Here is a 20,041-nt window from a genome sequence, read left to right on the forward strand (position 1 = left end):
GTATTTGATTGATTGATTAGAGAACACATGAGCTAGAGGGGCAGAGGGAGAGAGTCTCAAGCAGACTCTGCACTGAGCTCAGAGCCCTACTTGGGATCTTAGAACCCTGAGATCACAACCTGAACTGAAACCAAGAGTTGGTCACCTGACTGTGCCACCCAGGTGCCCCCTACTGGTGATAGTATTTTAAAGTGTTTGTATATCTGAAAAATAATTTTCTCTTTTTAAAATAATTTTCTTTTTATATTCTCTTATTTTTAAAATTATTTTTCTTTTTAAAAATTATTTTCTCTTTGTAAAGTGTTTTATATCTGAAAGATTTTCTCTTTTTCCTCTCTTTAAAAAGATATTTCCTTGATACAGAAATCTGGGTTGACTGTTCTTTCTTCCTTTATTTAAGGAGTTGCTCCACTGTGTCTAGCTTGCATTATTTCTGATGAGATATCTGCTGTTATTTTATGTTCCTTAGTGAGTAACAGGGTTTTTTTCTCCTCCTTTCCGGCAACTTTTAAGATTTTCTTTTTGTCATTGTGTTTCAGCAGTTTGATTATAATGTACTTTGATATAGCTTGCTTTCATGCTGCTTGTGCCTAGGTTTTGTTCAGCTTCTTGGATCAAATTTGGTAAATATTTAGCCATTACTTTTTCAAATATTTTTCTCCTACCCCTTCCCTCTCCCTTTGGGACTGTAATTACATGTATGTTTTGCCACTTAAAGTTGTAGCTTACTGATATGCTGTTCATATTTTTTCAATCTTTATACTCTATTTTGGGTGGTGTTTACTGGTATATCTAAATGCTCACTCATCTTTTCTTCTGCAGGGTTCAGTTTGTTGTTAATCCAGACATTGTATTTTTTTTTTTTTTTTTCATCTCTAGAAGCTCTGTTTGGGTATTGTTTAATATTTTACATGTCTCTGCTTAATGTGTTCAGTGTTCAGCACATGAAATACAGATACAAGACTTTTTTTTTGGAAGACTTTATTTTTATTTATTCAACAGAGAGAGAGCGATCACAAGCAGGCAGAGAGGCAGGCAGAGAGAGAAGGGGAAGGGAAGCAGGCTCCCCACTGAGCAGAGAGCCCTATGTGGGGGTCAGTCCCAGGACCCTGGGATCATGACCTGAGCTGAAGACAGAGGCTTAACCCACTGAGCCATCTATGTACCCCCAGGTACCAGAACTTTTTAAACCATCTTCTAGTTCTGTCATTTGTGTCAGTTTTCGATCTGTTTCTTTTTTCTTGTCAGTATGGGTTAAATTTTTTGGTTCTTTGCATTCCTAATTTTTGATTGAATGAGAGACATTTGTATTTTACTTTGGATTCTATATATTTTTGTACTTACGTCACTATTTTTTAGCTTTGTTCTGGAATGCAGATAAAATTACTTGGAACTATATCCTTTTGAGTCTTGCGTTTTAAAACTGTTAGATGGGGACGCCTGGGTGGCTCAGTTGGTTAAGCAGCTGCCTTCGGCTCAGGTCATGATCCCGGCGTCCTGGGATCGAGTCCCACATCGGGCTCCTTGCTCAGCAGGGAGCCTGCTTCTCCCTCTGCCTCTGCCTGCCATTCTGTCTGCCTGTGCTCACTCTCTCCCCTTCTTTCTCTCTGATAAATAAATAAAATCTTAAAAAAAAAAAAAACAAACTGTTAGATGGTGTTTATCCTTACTGTGTCTATAAAGCTATACAGATATATGTTTTTTAATTTCCTTTTCTTTCTTTTACAAAAATAGCTTTTATGTGTTCTTTTCATTCATTCTTTCTTAAATGCTCATCACAGTCTTTTTCCTTACAGTTCTGACTTTTTTTTTTTTTTTTTCAGTTTTGACATTCTTACTCAGGCAGTAATTACTTCTGGCCTGACTACAGCATTAGTCTCTTAATGTTTGTCTGGTTTTCACATTCTCTGCATCTCTGATGCAGTGTTCAGACTGCTGTTAGAATGATGCTAAAGCACAATTCTGATAACTAACAACTTTCAATGCCAGCGGCAGTGGGATTCACGGTTTACGAATTATTCCCCTGGGGCATCTGGGTATCTCAGTTGGTTGGGCATCTGACTCTTGGTTTTGGCTCTAGTGATGATCTTAGGGTTGTGGGTTGGAGCCCATGCTTGGCTCCGCACTCAGTGCGGAATATGCTTGGGATTCTCTTCTCTCTCTGTCCCTCTCTTCACTCGTGCATGTGCCCGTGCACTCTTCTCTCAAATAAATAATCTTTAAAAAAATTATCTCCCTAATGGCAATAAAAGTATTTTGAGTTTTACACTTGTTTATACATCATAACTGGAAATAAGTCAGCATATAGTCTTCTATAATTTGTTCACTGAGAAATATACTCTAAAACAAATTTAAAAATATTTTAAAATTATAGTATATTTTAAAAATAATTTGTTAACAAAAGTGTATTAATGATAGAGGATATATTATGTTTCAGTTAGTCTTACCTACTTTTGAATAGTTTGATCTAATTTCTTTTCAGATCTTATATACTCATTGATTTTACCTTGTAACATACCTGATGAAGAGTTGATATATTCGGTATAAAAATGGAAGCCCTGCTGTTTTTTTTGGTGTCCTTTGTATTCGTTTCATCATCATCACTCACATTTTTCATGTTCTCTCAGATCTGCCATTTTTTATGGTAATGTTTTTAAGCCTGATTAAAATTAGATAAGAAAGTTGTTTATCTAACAAGGCATATGAAACATGTTGAGAACAAATAAGTAAATTTCAGAATACTGAATGTGAAGTTGAAATGACCTACGAATTGAGAAAGGGCAGCACTGTCAATCCATATACCATATAGATGAAGCTTAATTTAGTTTTAGATTAAAAGTACGTGTGTGAGGGTCTGTGGGTGGCTCAGATGATCGGGCGTCTGCCTTTGGCTTGGGTCATGGTCTCGGGGTCCTCAAGCCCCATGTTTGGCTCCCAGCTCAGCAGGGAGTTTGCTTCTCCCTCTGCTTGGTATTCCCCCTGCTTGTGCTCACTCTCTCCCTCTCAAGTGAATAAAATCTTTAAAAATAAAAAACAAAAAAATTTAAAAATGCACGTGTGTGTGTGGGGGGGGGGCATTACTGGCCCCATCAGTAGATTCATTCCTGCCTGAATAATCCCTCCTGATTATTCCGTATGGTTAAGTATTTCATCCGTGCTGTATCCGTTAGCTTTTACTGTATAACAGATCATCCCAAAACTTAGTGCCTTAAAATAATTGTATACTTAATTCACAGTTCCTTGTGAGAATTGGTTGGATGGGCTTTTTGTTTGGTCTGGCCTGGGTCAGATTATCTAAGGTGATCTAGGCTGGGTTCTCCTGTATCTGGTCAGCTGGAGGGATGGCTGGTGGCTAGATATGTTAAGCAGAATTCTAAGATGATCCCTGATAACCTGTTCCTTTTATCTCTTTATCTGTCATGGGGGTGAGAACTTCCATTTGCTTCTCACAATAAATAAGGCAAAGGTAAAGAGATTTTACAGGTGTAATTAAAGTCGCTGGTCAGATGACTTTAAGTTAACTCAGAAGGATTATCTTGAGTTGGCCTGACCCAGTTGGGCAAGCCCTTTAAAAGAGGACCTGGAGGTCTGAGATGGAATAATTGAGCAATTCTTGCTTACTCTGAAGAAGCAAAGTGCCATATTGTGAGAGGGCCATATCACAAGAACTATGGGGAGCCTTAGGAGGTGACTTCAGGCCCCAGCTGACAGCCAGTAAGAAATTGACCTTAGTCCTACAACCGTAAGAGATTGTTTCCTGCCAATAGCTCGGTGAGCTTGGAAAAGAACCCTGAGCTGTAGAAAAGGAAAGTAGCTTGGTTAACACTTTGATTTGAAACTTAATGAGCACCTGAGCAGATGACCCAGCTAAACCATGCTCAGATTCCTCACCTCTGGAAACTTGAGATAGTAATAAATGTGTGTTGTTTTAAACCACTAACTTCGTGGTAATTTGTTACATGACAATATAAAATTAATCTGCTGGATAGTTTAGGATAGCCTTATATTACAATTTTATACTTTTCAGAATGTAGTAGAATCATATAATGTGTTCCCCTTTGAGACTGGTGTTTTTCACTCATCCTAGTACTTGGGATCCATCCAAGTGTTGTGTTTATCAGTACCATTTCCTTTATTGTTGAACTGGTATTCCATTTTACGAGTATACCACAGGTTGTATATCCATTCTTCCATTGAGGAACATTTGAGTTGTTATTAGTTTGGGGCTATTAAATATAAAGACACTGAAAATTCATATACAGGTTTCAGTGTGAAAATGTTTTTATCTCTAGGATAAATACCTATGAGTGGAATTGCTGGGTGATATCCATGTTTAGCTCTGTGAGAAATTGCCAGTGGGAAAGGTATCATCTGCTAGGCTTAATCACCATGAAACTCTATTCCCATGTCTTCTAAATTTCAGTTTATTTAGGGGCACCTGGGTGGCTCAGTGGGTTAATCCTCTGCCTTTGGCTCGGGTCATGATCTCAGGGTCCTCGGATTGAGCCCTGCATTGGGCTCTCTGCTCGGCTGGGGGCCTGCTTCCTCCTCTCTGCCTGTGTCTCTGTCTGTCAAATAAATAAACAAAATCTTAAAAAAATTCAGTTTATTTAGATCTACATAAAATTGTGGCTTTTTATTTTATTCAGTGTGTTATAATCTATTATTTATTTAGCTGTTCAAATTGTTTCTAATTTGGCTGCTAGGGATTTTGTCAGTCTGGCTTCTGTGTCCCTTTGACATATTCCCATCATTCTTGGAGTGCTATTGCCAGAAAGGTGATGTAGGTTCACTGTGTACTTTCCTTGTTCCAGCCCTTAGTATTAGTCATTCCTCCATGGAGCCCTGGTTCTTTGAGTATATAATAATATTCAGAATCCATGATTTGGGTGCTAGATGTGCTTGCTGCTATTGGGGTGTTCTGACACCAGTTCTTCCCAGTGACAAGAGTCTAAGGAAAATTTGGGTGTATTTATGTAAATATATGTATATGCACTTAAATCTATATTTATGTTTAGCTTTATCTGAGCATGTTAAAAGCCACGAGTTTACACCAGTACCGCAAATTCCAATGCAAGCCCAGAGGGTTCTTTTCTAAAGTTTTCTCCTTTTCCATATTTGTAACTACCTTCTCCAAAAGTAAGAGATCTAGCTCCTGTTTTTCCTTTTATTTAATGTATTTACTTGTTTAACCCTCCCATCCTCTTATATAATTAATCTCCTCCCCCATCACTACTGCTGTCTTTCCCTGACAAAAATGTCCTCTTTATCCCTCTCGGACTCCCAACACCCTGTATTGGACTGGTTCCCTGGGGTTGATTGCCTCACCTGCTTCAGGCTCTGATTGCCTGCACCAGTGCCCTCATATAAATGCCCTCCTCACCCAGCTTGGCTTTGATACCCTGCCCCTTGTCATTCCTTGTTGGGGCATTTTACCCTTGAACTCCAACTCAACACCATGCCACCCTTTTGTGCTCCACTCGGGGTCTGATACCCTACTGTCAGTCACCAGGGCTCCTCTTCTCCCTCTGGTGTAAGGAAAGATTAATTTGGGGAAGAATATGGCAGCTTCCTCCTTTTAAAAAAGAATAGTTTGCCCTAGGCATCTGGGTGGCTCAGTCAGTAAGGTGGTAAACTTTTGGTTTCAGCTCAGATCTTGATCTCACAGTCATGGGATGGAGCCCTGTGTCTGATTCTGAGCTCAGTTTGGAGTCTGCTTCAGATTCTCTCTCCCTCTCTCTGACTGACTCTTTCTCTTTCTCAAATAAATAAATACAATCTTTTTAAAAGTTTGTCTTTTTGTTTGTTATTTATAGAATTTAAAAAAAAATAAACTTTCGAGGGGCGCCTGGGTGGCTCAGTGGGTTAAGCCGCTGCCTTCGGCTCAGGTCATGATCTCAGGGTCCTGGGATCGAGCCCCACATCGGGCTCTCTGCTCAGCAGGGAGCCTGCTTCTCTCTCTCTCTGCCTGCCTCTCTGTCTACTTGTGATCTCTCTGTCAAATAAATAAATAAATCTTTAAAAAAAAAATAAATAAACTTTCGATGCAAGTCCTTTGTCAGATATATGTATTGCAAATATTTTTTTCCAGTTTGTTGGCTGCCTTTTCATTTTTATTTTTTATTTATTTTCTAAAGATTTTATTAATTTATTTGACAGAGATCACAGGTAGGTGGTGGTGTGGGTAAGGGGGCCACAAAGCAGGCTCCCTGTTGAGCAGAGAGCCCTATGATCCCAGAACCCTGAGACCATGACCTGAGCTGAAGGCAGAGGCTTTAACCCACTGAGCCACCCAGGCGCCCCCTGTTGATAGCTTTAATGCATGAAATTGTGCAAAGGCGGCCCACAGGACTCCCTTCACTATGGCTTTTGTGTCCTGTCCACACATTTTTTTACTTTTTTGCTTTCTGGCCCAGCAAGATGTCTGGGCTTACTAGCTTACATTTTCCAGCCCCAGCTTTGGAATCAACCATATTGCCAGGGAACTCAGGATCCTCTTAGTTCAGAATAGTGTACCTGTATACATCTATGTTTGTTTTTGTAGTTGTCTGTCTTTACATATTGGTTCAGAGTAATACCTTCAGTTCTAGTCTCTTAACGGCAGGGTTCATCCGAGCTTTACCCCTTTCCATATTTATGATTTGCTGCTCCAACTGGTGAAAATCCTGGCTCTCATTGTCTACTTTGTATCTTATCATTTGCTTAGTTCAGAATAAACATTTAATGGTTTCATAATTTCAGGCCAATTCCACTGTGAAAAACAAATCTATTAAAAGGAGGGCTCACTGTTTATGGTTTATTTAGTTCTTGAACCCAGTGTATGTAGTTAAAATAGTGTGTTCACAAGTTACTTTGGGCTAGGTCCATCCCTTCCCTCCTGCAGTGTGCTTATATTAGTCATTTGAAACACTTTAAAGTTTTCTGCTAGTGCCACAGTACTTTGTCTTCTCAAGGGTCTGGGAAAACAGGTACTCCTAATATATTGCTGTTAGGAATATAAATCCATGCAGCATTTTTTGAGGGGGATTTGGCATTGTTAACAAAATTAGTGTTTACATTTCACCTTTAACGCCTTTCACCTTTCTACTACAGGAACTTACCGTGAAGATAGACCTTTAACAATACAAAAGTAGAGATTCACGAGGTTATTCAATACAGTATTTCTGGGGCACCTGGATGGCTCAGTCATCAAGCATCTGCCTTCTACTCAGGTCATCAGGGAGAAGGAGAAGCAGGCTTCCCATAGAGCAGGGAGCCTGACGTGGGGCTCCATCCCAGGACCCTGGGATCAGGACCTGAGCCGCAGGCAGAAGCTTCACGAGCAACCCAGACGCCCCAATAAATAAAATCTTTAAAAAAAAAAAAGGCAGTATTTTTATTTGTGAAATGTTAAAAGCCACCTAAATGCCAGTCCATGGGTGAATGGGTGTGTAAATAAACTTTGGTATCTGCATCATGGAATTTTATGCAGCTGAGAATGAGTGAAGACTATCTATGAAATGATAGAGTGATTTGAAGGATATATGATTACATGAAAAAAGCAAGTGCAAAATAGTGTGTATGGCATCCAGTTTGTCAAAGGAGAAATAAAATAGATGTGTATATCATCATCTGTGCAAAAAGAACCCCAAAAAGAAACCAGAAACTAATGAAACTGGTTACCCAGCAGGGGGGGTGGGTAAGAGTGGAGTGCGCAGTTGGGGGTAAGGTGGGAAGAGAAGGGATGAGGGCAGCATCAGTTCTCTGAACCTAACCTTCTGTGTAGTTTGGGCTTTTATAACCATGCTGTGTTTCATACTTAAAAATTAAGTAAAACAAAAAAGATGAGTACAAACCAAAAAGGTTTACAAACAGAAAAGATGAAGCTAATACTGTTAATGGTGATAAAATGCTTGCTATGATCAGACACATCAGTTTCAGTCTTCCTTCTGAAGGTTGGTGTGGGAGCCATCCTTTCTTCTGTTGTTTCTCCTGGTCTCTTTGTGTGTGTGAGTGTTGGGGGCAACTGTCCTGAGAAATTTCCTGGGGCACAGAACTGTTAGTGCTAAAACTGGCAAAGTCCCAGACAAATTGGGGTGAGTTGGTTACCCTGTTTGACCTACATCTGTCAGTTTTCAGGGGCTTTCCCTTTATCACCACCTTGGGAGTTCTTTTCAACTGTCTTCTGTGATGAGGTTTCTCTTCTAGATCTTGTGTCGATTTAATTGTTGTTTTAGTTTAGTTAGGTTTGTTTATTGTTGTTATTATTTGTGGAACAGATTCTCCAGTTACTTCTAGGAGGTAAATTATTTGAAATGTTACATATCTTTATCCTGTGTTCCATGCTGGATTATTGGTTTGACTTAAGAATTTTAGAAGGGTGCCTGGCTTGTCCAGTCGAAAGAGCGTGTGACTCAGTCTTGGAGGCATGGGCTTGAGCATCATGTTGGGTGTAGAGATTACTTAAACCTTAAAAAAAAAAAAAGAATTTTAGAAATTAATACATTCTGGGGTGCCAGGGTAGTACAGTCAGTTAAACGTCTGACTCCTGCTTTTGGCTCAGGTCGTGATCTCAGGGTCATGAGATCAAGCCCTACCTGGACTCTGTGCCCATTGAGGAGTTTGCTTGAAACTCTTCTTACCCTCCTTCTGCCCCTCCCCACCCCCACTGACACATACTCTCTCTCTAAAATAAATTAAAACAACAACAACAAAAAAAACAACTACATTCTCCGAAACTGCTCTTGAGAAGCGTAATGCCATTCTGATTCCTTGGTGAAATGTTCTCTCTGAATGGAAGATTTTAGGATATCTTTTTCAATTCTCTTTCTGAAATTTCATGGTGCAGTGCTGTGGAATGGGTCTTTTTTCATTCATTGTGAGGGCATTTTGCCTTATTGAATCTGGAAATTCAGGTCTTTTCATTTGGGGAAAACATCTTGTATTTTGGCCTTTTCTGTTTTCTTAGAACTTCTGTTTGTTGTTGTTGTTTCTTTCTTCTTTTAAAGATTTTTATATATTTTTCAGAGAAAGAGAGCACAGGCACAGTGGCAGGCAGAGGCAGAGAGAGAAGCAGGCTCCCGGTGAGCAAGGAGCCAGATGCGGGACTTGATCCCAGGACCCTGGGATCATGACCTGAGCCGAAGGCAGCAGCTTAACTGACTGAGCCATCCAGGCGTCTCATGTTGTGGGACTTTCTTAATGCAGCCTATTTTCTTTTTCTTCTGAGTCAATTCTTTGGAATATTACCTATTTGTTGTTGTTTCTGGGAGTTTTGTTTTGTATCATTTTGTGTTTCTAGTGGATTGCTCACATTCACTGATGTTTCTTTATTTATTATTATTTTTAAAAATAATCTGTACTTTTTGTTTTGGGGCTGTCTCTTTGAGAACATTCGCTGTGAAATCTTCATTATCTCTGTTTCCTTTCATGTCTTTTGGTTTTGGTTGCTGTTTAATCTGACAGTTGTGCTATCTGGTGGCCCTTGATAGGTCGTTCAGGGGAGAGAACTGGCAGATTCTGTGCTTGCGGGCACTGTTGTTGGATGTGATGGAGAAGGGAGACCCAGATCCCTTTTGTTTGTTCGTTTTCTTTTTTGAATCCCCAATTCTCTGCCAGAAGGTGTTTCCTCTTAGGCTGGTCACTTTTTCTGGGAAGAGAAATCCTTTCCTCTCTTACTAGCAAGCTGAGAGCAGGCTACGGATGAGGTTGTAGGGCTGCCACTGTGCAGAGAGCTTTGGGAGCCAGATTGGAAAAGGGAGCTGTTGGTGTCACTGTTTTTTATGTCATCTTTGACTTACTGGTCCTTTTTAGAGCAAGGCGTCTCACATCCTCCCTCATTCCTTGACCTGGTATCTTCTATTCTGGACCCTTTCTGGTTCAGTACAACCAGAATTAAATCTCCTATTTTTTTCTGAGGCTAGAGGTGGATATTGCCTGATTGTTTGGGGACAGAGAGGAGACCTGAGGGGTCTAACTTCCAGCTCACACTTCCAACAAGTTCTCCTATTTTCATTCCCGTGTCTTGTCCCTGTGTGCAGTGATTCCTGGACCTTTAATCACTGTCCTCTTGAGCGTTTTGCAGTACTCACTGGCCATATTTTTGGCTTTTCCCTCTGTAGCCTCAGACTTCAGTTTTTCCCTGCTGAGTCAGTTACTACCTGTCTTCCTGCTATCCGTTTTCCAAAATTCTGTTGACGTATCTCACCTGCCTTTTCCTCCCCCTTTCCCTTTTCCATCTATACCTTTATTATTCCCTTAGAGTCATTCTAAAGAGGCTTCAGGAGGGTGCAGAGAATTGTGTCCATTTCACCAATGTTTAAATGGAAATTGAGGCCTTTGTGCAAAGAAAACGAGTAATGACTTCGACTTCCACACCTCCACACCAGAACCTACCCTACTCCTGTCCCTTCACCTGCCACCCAGACCTGTGGCCCTTGTTCTTTCCCAGTAGCAACCACTATCATCAATGTGTATTCTTCCTATTCATGTAGATCTATTAAAGATGTGTAGTCTGTTTATTAGGCATATTTTAATTTCTTTCAATTACTGTTTTCAGTAGTGTATCATACCAATATACCTGATGTTATTTATCCAGTCCCCTCTTATGGATGTTTAGGTTTTTTGTTTGTTTGTTTTTACTATTACAAATACTACTACAATAATCTCCGTTTACTTTTGTAGTCACCATTTGCAGATGAGTAAGAGTTTTTCCAGAGAACTCTTTCCTTAACGTTTTAATGGGTAAAATGGAGATGATTTAGAGGCTTTCTTTGAGGCTTGATGAAAACATTTCACTGATTTAAAAAAGGGGGGATTTATTTATGTATGTATTTGAGAGAAAGCACACATAAACAGGAGTAGGGGGAGGAAAAGAAGAGGAAGAGGGTGGGGAAAGGAATCTCAAGCGGACTCAGTGCTGAGTTTGGAGCCCAATGAGAGTATCCATCCCACAACCCTGAGATCATGACCAGAGCTGAAACCTAGAGTCAGATGCTTAACTGCCTGAACCACCCAGGTGCTTCTGCAACCATCATTTTTGACCACAATTTGATTTTATCCTATAAAGTTGAAGATATGCCTCCCCTCACATTCAGTAATTCTACTCTTAGGTATATAACCTAAGGAAATTCTTACATATACAAGGAAGTTCATAATCTCATTGTTTGTAATAGCAAAACACAATAAACAATATATTGTAAGCAACTAATATCCATCGGACAAAAGAATGGTAAATAAATTGTGGTGTATCTATAGAATGAATAACAGAAATGGAAAGAAATGCACTTGTATGTATCAATAGGTAGGGAGGTCAGGAACATAGAATTGGATAAACAGCAAGTCTCGGAAGAGTATGTACAGTATGCTGTTGATACAAAGCTAATTCAAAAGCATGTAAAATTTAAAAATATGTTATTTAAGAATCTATACATATCTAGTTGAACCATTACAAAAAATAAAAGTCAAACGCAAAATTCAGAAAACTCATTAGCTGCGGAGAAAAGAGGACAGAATCCAAAGTGGCAACCAGGAGGATTGATGGGATTGGTAATGTTGTACTTATTAAGGTGGGTTTTTATTGTTCTTTATCCTTTAGTTACGTTTTTTGGGGTTTTATTTTAATTTAAATTTAAGTAATTAACGTATAGTATATTATTAGCTTCAGAGGTAGAGGGCAGTGTTTCCTCAGTCTCACAGAATACCCAGTGCTCATTACATTATGGGCCCTCCTTAGTCCATCACCCAGTTACCCTATCACAACCTCTCCCCTCCAGCAACCCTCAGTTTGTTTCCTAGGTCATTAATATTTTTTTAAATTTTATTTTGTACCTGTGATGAGAAAAGTAGAATTCTGAAACTTCCAGATCTCTTCAAAAATTTTACTGAGAGACATGTTTTCTCTATCGTCCGTAATCTCTTTAACAATTCTGAAATCTAAAATATATTTTTAAAGGATTTATTTCATAGAGAGAGTGCTCATACGCACTGGGAAAGGAGCTGGAGAGGGAGAGAGAAAGAAGCAGACTCCCTGCTGAGCACAGAGCCCAACTTGGGGCTCCATCCCATGATCCTGAGATCCCAGCCTGAGCTGAAACCAAGAGTCAGAGGTGAAACCAACCAACTGAGCTACCCAGGCATCCCTAAAATCTAAAATATTTTGAGAACTGAAAAAATTTTTTCCTAACTCATTTGGCAGTAAAACCTGTCTTGTACTAAACTCATTTGGTGGCAGAACTCTGATCCGGACTGACAAGGCAATTTATTTTAGTTGATATATGCATACATGTTATTTGAAAAAAATGTTAAAGAGTGTTTAATATATGATATATTAAAACTATATGCACTGTATTCACCCCCCAAATTCAAGAAATCCTGAATTCTAAAGCACATCTAGATCCAAGGGTTTCAGAGGAGGGCTCATAGACCTGTGTCATACCACCATTGACTAGAAACTTTGCAGTGATGGGTGACAAATCATAGATGAGAATTTGTTTTATTTCTGGTTGATGGAAGCTTCTTTTTTGTCTTTAAGAAGACAAAAAATTCAGTTTTTTTTTTCTTTTTAAACTGTATTCCAAGAGTGTGTTCATTTTTAAAATAACAGCTCTTTTCTTTCTTTGACAGCTATAATAATGACTGCTTGTGATAATGCAAGTGAAGTTCAAATTCAGTAGAACTTTTTAAACATTAAGTATTTTTTAAAATGAAGTCTTTTCTAAACCATACACAGGTTGTTTTGCTAGTTTTAATTCCTCTTCAGGATTCATATAATAAAATCAAAGCATCACTTATGGACCATTTTCTTCCATTGTCCAAAGTTGAAGTTTACCCTTGGATCTGTAAACTTTTTGTACACATTAATCGTTTTTTTTAAAAAAAAGATTTTATTTATTTATTTGACAGAGATCACAAGGAGGCAGAAACAGGCAGAGAGGGAGGGGTGGGGAAGCAGGCTCCCTGCTGAGCAGAGAGCCGGATGCGGGGCTCAGTCCCAAGACCCTGAGATCATGACCAGGCGCCCCACATTAATAGTTTTTATGTGGTTTTTACAAATTCTGATTAAATTCGCTATGTTTTCAGAACTGTCAAATTCGGTAAGGCATTTTTTAACCCAGCTTTATTAGGATGGAACTCACAGAAAGTGTACAGTTCAATGGCTCTTAGTGTATTCAAAAGTCATGTAGTCATCGCTATAATCTGATCCCAGAACATTTTCATCACTCCCAAAAGAAACCCCATATCCTTTAGTGGTTACTTTCTGTTCCTCTTTTATCCTGTTCTCTTGTTGCTCAATTACTAGAGCTTTCTAAAAAAGCGGGTCCTCTCTTTTTCTTTTCTTTTTTTCAAGAGTGTCTTGGTTCTTGTGGCCCTTTGCAGAGTCAGATTGTATTAAAAAAAAAGTTTCATTGAGATTTTACTGAATTTACAAATCATTTTGGGGAGAATTGGCATCTTTACAATGTTGAGTTTTGTAATACAGAAAATGGTGTGGCTCTTTTTAAAGTTTAAACCTTTCTTTATATTACATTTTCTAATTGGTGATGTTATTGCTGAGTTTTTAATGTGCTCTTGAATCTCACAACCTTGCTGAATTTCTTACTAGGTCTGAATCTCTTGGCTCTTCAGTGTAGATAATTATACTGTCTGGAAAGGAGAACACTTTCTCTTTTAATCTCTCTCTCTCTTTTTTTTTTTTTTTAAGATTTTATTTATTTATTTGAGAGAGAGAATTCTGGTATACTGTTGAATAGTCGGCATGCTCTTAGTTTTTAATAATTTATACTCAATAGCTCTCAGATCAGCCTTCCCTAAGAAGCCATATGCATGTCTTGCTCTGAATGTGTTTTATCAGCTCGACAAAGAAAGAAAAGGCATAGCTGAGATTTATTTTATCTGTTTTTCCAGTTTAGAATCTAATCTTGGGCAATTGAAATTTCATCCATTGAAATTTTAGTGTTCGGGTTTCTATTCATGTTTGGGGCTTGTTACGTTCACAGGGCCTTTTATTATTGTTTTTTAAAAATATCTGACTTGGGGGGGCCACCAAGTGGGTGGCTCAGTTAAGCATCTGCATTCTGCCTTAGGCTCAGGTCATGATCCTGGGGTCCTGGTATCTAGCCCTGTGTTGGGCTCCCTGCTCATGTTTTTTCCTCTCCCAGCTGCTCCCCCATTTGTGCTCTCTCTGTCAAATAAAATCTTTGAAAAAACGATCTTTTAAAAAAAAATTAAAAAACCTGACTGGGGATGCCTGGCTGGCTTAGTTGGTAGAGCATGCGACTCTTGATCTTGGGATTGTAAATTTGAGCCCTATGTTGGGTGTAAAGATTACTTAAAAATAAAATCTTGAAAAAAATCTGACTTAGGGGAAAATATTCAGGTTTATTTATTTAGTAGTAGTATTTTCATCAGTAGCTTCTTTTCCAGTTGCCTTGCCAAACTAATATACTTTGTATATTTTAAGAACACTTACTTGTGTTAGGGGGTGAATATGGGTAAAAAGTATAGGCAAGTATTCTTTGTGCTGCTTTTACTCTTCCAGCTTTTCTGTAAATACGAAATTATTTCCAAAGAAAGTGTTTAAAATGTATTTGTTTTGTAAAAGTAACACATGCCCATGATCAATATTTAAAAGGATACAGAACAAAGAACTCTTGCAACTGGGGGCGCCTGGGTGGCTCAGTGGGTTAATAAGCCTTTGCCTTTGGCTCAGGTCATGATCTCAGGGTCCTGGGATTGAGTCCCACATTGAGGGCTCTCTGCTGAGTGGGGAGTTTGCTTCCCCCCCTCTCTCTGCCTGCCGCTCTGCCTACTTGTGATCTCTGTCAAATAAATAAATAAAATCTTAAACAAACAAACAAAAAGACTCAATTTAAAGATGTGCAAAAGACTTGAACAGATACTTCAAAAAGGAAGATAAGAGAATGGCCAGTAAGCATATGAAAAAGTGCTCGATATCTTTAGTTATCAGAAAAATGAAAAATAAAACCCCCATGAGATACCAGTGGATCTCCTGGCATGGCTACATATGATGAGGATTTGGAGCATCTGGAACTCCATACTGTGCTGCTGGGAGTGGAAATCTTTGGAAACCGCTGGACGTTTTTTTCTTATTTTATTCTATTAAGATTTGTTGAATGTTGAATGTCATCAACATTAGACTGACACAAAAGAATATACCGTATGATTCCATAAAGGCCATAAATAGGCAAAATGAATTTTTTGTGATAGAAATAAGAACAATTGTCTCAGTGGGGTGGTAGGGCAGTGTAGAGTCGGGGTTGACTAGAAAGGGGAACCAGTGGAACTTTTAGGGATGTTGGACATGTTCTATATCTTGATAAGCACTTGTCAGACTCATCAGATAGTGTATTTAAGATCTGTGCGTTTTATTTTATAAAGTTATACCTTATTTTTAAAAGTAAGAAAAAGGATACACGGGGTATACATTGATCCAAGAGCATTCCCCTATATAAGTGCAATATAATTATCACACTCAGGAAATTTAGCATTAATTGCAACCCTTCTCTATCTACTATGCAGTTACATTTAAATTCCCCAGTATTGTCTTTCATAACATTTTATATCAGGTTTCAACAAAGGATCACTCACTACCTATTAACTTTTTAAAAAAAGTTTCTTGATAGAAAATACCCTTGCAAAAAAATCGACGTCTTGAGTTTGAGAGCATAGTACGTGATTCCTACAATTCTCAGTAGCCCATTTCATTTGTTTCAGATGTCTACAGTTAATGTTTGGAAATTTATGATATCAGATGTCTAAAGTTTATATGGAAAGATTAAGGATCTTTAAAAAGGCAGAATTAGAATTGCAGATCTTGCTTTCATTTTCTTAAATGTTTTGTTCTGTTTGCTTTTTACTGAAAATACATGGCTTTGGAAATTTGGGGTAGCTTGAATTGCAAACAAGTGGGCAGTATTTCTGTTCAATAATGAGATTTGTAGTCAACACTAGGTTCCCCTAGACTCTCTGGGACCTAAAGAATGGAAATTTGCTTTTGTGTTTAGTGACTTAGCTGTCAAAGAAGCAGTTAGTATTATAATTGTTTAAATGTTATTTTTTGATCACAAAAGAATATACATTAATTGTGGAGAATACCCCAAACAAAAAGAAAGCCCTCACAACTCTGCCACCTAGAGGTGCAGTGGCTAACACACGTGAGGAGTATCCCTCTTGTCTTTTGTCTGCACACATGCTTACACAATTTTGTTTTTTAAATAGATGATGTAATCATAATGTATGAATTTAGCTGCTTAATTCACTTGGTGCATCAACAGCATTTCTCATTAAATAGTCTACAGTTTTACTTCAAATGACTGTCCATAGTAGTGTTAAAAATTCTGGAGTTACTTTTTATTTTAAAACTTTTTTATCGTAAAAATGTAAGAGTAAAATACATGCAGCATAAGTGTTCAGCTTAATGAATGTCATAAAGTAAAACACCCTCATACCTGCCACTCAGATCACGACTTGGAGTGTGGCAGGCATCCAGCTGCCCCTCGTACACTTTCCCATTCACAGCGCCCTTCTTCCCTTAAAGGTTGGCTACCATTCTGTTTCAAAGTTCTGTTCTTGGCTTTTCTTGATTGCTTCCCAGCTGTGTTTGCATCCCCAGCAGTGTAGTTTAGTTTTGCCTGTTTTTGAACTTCTTACAAATGGAGTCATTACAGTGTGCATTCTTCTGTGTCTGGCTTCTTCCAGGCAGCGTTTTGTTTTTCACATTCATTTATATTGCTGTAGTTCTTTTTTTTTAGATTTTATTTATTTATTTGACAGAGAGATATCACAAGTACGCAGAGAGGCAGGCAGAAAGAGATGGGGAAGAAGCAGGTCCCCTGCTGAGCAGGGAGCCCGATACAGGACTCGTTCCCAGGACCCTGAGATCATGACCTGAGATGAAGGCAGAGGCTTAACCCACTGAGCCACCCAGGCATCCGCAGTTTATTTTTTATTGTGTGCTACCATGTTTTGATTCTGCTGATGGTGGGCACTTTGGTTGTATATGGTGCAGGTTTTATAGATGTCGCTGCCATGAACACCGGCTGTGCTTTGAGGTGTGTGTGTATGTATGTGTGCACGTGCATGCATGCACGCATTTCTCTAGGGAATCCAACTGTAGGATTGACATTGCTGGGTTTTAGGCTGTTTCTGCCTTCAGCTGTGCCAGATGACGCCAAACTATTCTCAAACGGTTGGATCCATTTTCTGTGTACCTGTTTCTCATCCTCATTAGCGCTACTTGGTATTGTTTTTAAACCTTCTTTAAAATTTTTATTTATTTATTTAATTTATTTGACAGAGAGAGAGACAGAGAGGGAATACAAGCAGGGGAAGCGGGAGAGGGAGAGGCAGGCTTCCCTCGGAACAGGGAGCCCGGTGTGGGGCTCGATCCCAGGATGCTGGGATCATGACCTAAGCCAAAAGCAGACGCTCAACTATTGAGCCACCCAGCCACCCACTGCTTGGTATTGTTAAACTTTAATTTTAGCTGTTCTTACGGATGTAGTCATATCTCCTTGTGGCTTCATTTGCCTTATAGTGTGTTCTCCTTATATTGTTCGTCACGTTAAATAGGTTTATATGTGAATGTCAGCCATTTGGATATCCTGTTTGGCGCAGTACTTAATTCATGGTCTTTTGCCTCTTCTTTTCCTGGGTTTCCTTTTTCTTACTGATTTATGTAGTTTAGATACATGATCTTTATCAGTTACATGAGTTGCAGATACCTTCTCCAACATTGTAGGTAGCTTGCCCCTTTTACTCCATTAATGGTGTCTTGTACAGAACAGAGGATCTTAATTTTAATGTAGTTCTGTTGATTGACTTTCTCCTTTCAGAGATTAATGCTTTCCATGTCCTGTGTGAGTCTTAGAAATGGAAGTGTTGGCTTAAGAGGTTTTTAGATTTTCACTTACAATGTACTGTACTCTGCCACTGGCAGTGCGTGAACCTTTGTGTTGGCTTAAGAGGTTTTTAGATTTTCACTTACAATGTACTGTACTCTGCCACTGGCAGTGCGTGAACCTTTGTGTTGGCTTAAGAGGTTTTTAGATTTTCACTTACAATGTACTGTACTCTGCCACTGGCAGTGCGTGAACCTTTTGATACCATTTTCACTCTCCCTGACAGTGTGGGCGTGACTCCCCCACCTTCTCCCCAGAACTGGAGTGCTTTGTCTGTTCATTAATAAGTATTGTATCTTAGTTTGCTACTGAGGCTCAAAGAATGAGTTCGTTGCATCATTCTGTGCACATGGCAGCCACTAAGCTTAGTTTCAAGGTTAATACTAAAAACATTCTTTAACTTTTGATTCTGAGGAACATTTACAGCTGGTAGGAAAAGAGATAAAGATCCAAAAAGCTGTTTTCTTTTTCTTAATTTAAGTCAGCATGATTTGGGTTTAAATTAATGACAGTAAATTAATGAAGACTTAATATAGTGGATCATGGGACCCATGAAATTGATGAGTTAGAATTTTGTAGATTTCCTTTTTAAATTCCTGCTGTGTTTGTAAGAGGTAGAATATGACTTTATCTACTCTTCTTCACACCTTTTTTTTTTTTTATTTTTTTTTTTTAAGATTTTATTTATTTATTTGACAGACAGAGATCACAAGTAGGCAGAGAGGCAGGTAGACAGAGGGGCAAGGGGACGCAGGCTCTGCGCGGAGCAGAGAGCCCGATGCGGGGCTCGATCCCAGGACCCTGAGATCATGACCTGAGCCGAAGGCAAAGGCTTATTAACCCACTGAGCCACCCAGGCACCCTTCACACCTTTTATTAAAGAAGACATTCTTAGGGCGCCTGGATGGCTCAGTGGGTTAAGCCTCTGCCTTCGACTCAGGTCATGATCTCAGCATCCTGGGATGGAGTTCCGCATCTGGCTTTCTGCTCAGCGGGGAGCCTGCTTCCTCTTCTCTCTCTCTCTCTCTACCTGCATCTCGGCCGACTTGTGATCTCTGTGAAAATAAATAAATAAAATCTTAAAAAAGAAGAAGAAGAAGAAGAGGAGGAAGAAGAAGACAGTTCTTACCCTGACTTATCTCTGCTTCTCCTCTCCCACCCCTTAATATTCAGAGTCCTTTCTAATTGCAAGGTGGGAGGTGGCCCCTTGGTTTTCCCTGGGAATGGGTGGAGTTGAACTCAGACTGCCACAGAGCCCATTGGAAGGAGTTTCTTTTAGGAGATGAAATCTGGAGTGGTGCTTTCCTGCACCCTCACCTGCTTTCCTCTGTCTTCCAGTTTGGGTTGCTGGCACTTTCACTCAAAGATACTCAGAATCTTAGGCCCCCAGCACAGTGTCTCACCATCTATCCCGCTGTTCAGTCTTGACCCTCAGGCGCCTAGGGTCCCTGATGAAATCTGCAATTTCCTTGTATTTGGAATGTTCTTCCACATTTGTTTATCCCTTTATCTAGAACTCCCTCTGCCCCTGTCTGCTCCTGCCAAGCTATCCACCTGCTATCTAACTTCTTTTAAAACTCAGTTTAAGGGGCACCTGGGTGGCTCAGTGGGTTAAAGCCTCTGCCTTCGGCTCAGGTCTTGATCTCAGGGTCCTGGGATCGAGCCCCGCATCGGGCTCTCTGCTCCGCGCGGAGCCTGCGTCCCCTTGCCCCTCTGTCTACCTGCCTCTCTGCCTATTTGTGATCTCTGTCTGTCAAATAAATAAATAAAATCTTTAAAATAAAATAAAATAAAATAAAACTCAGTTTAAGCAGCACATCTCTCTGCAGGCCTTAGCCCCATGCCCTCTTTTCTCCAGCTCACTGAGTTAGCTGTTCCCCTTCCGGACTGCTGCAGCTCTCTCTGTAACTCTGTTGCTGTGCTTTGTATTGTCATAGATTTGGTTTTCTTTCTTATTCAGTTGAACTCCCCGATTTCCACCTTCTGTCTCGCAGCCAGGAACTAGCACGATGTAGCTTATAGGAGGCACTCCATAAACATTTACTGAGTGGACTGAATGGGAAATTATGTCTAACATTTGTGATGTACATGTGAAAAGATTTTGCAGAGAAAGAGGTCAATTAGAAGAGGGATAGGAACTT

At 39.4% G+C, this 20,041-nt stretch overlaps 1 protein-coding gene across 6 annotated transcripts in view; it reads left to right on the top strand.

Moving 5' to 3' along the window:
* The window catches only part of ASXL1 (ASXL transcriptional regulator 1), a 73,589-nt gene that overhangs the window by 43,387 nt on the left and 10,161 nt on the right, over positions 1 to 20,041 (top strand). The window lies entirely within an intron of this gene.

This window comes from Mustela nivalis, assembly GCF_964662115.1.
Source record: "Mustela nivalis genome assembly, chromosome: 8".
Lineage (NCBI taxonomy): Eukaryota > Metazoa > Chordata > Mammalia > Carnivora > Mustelidae > Mustela > Mustela nivalis.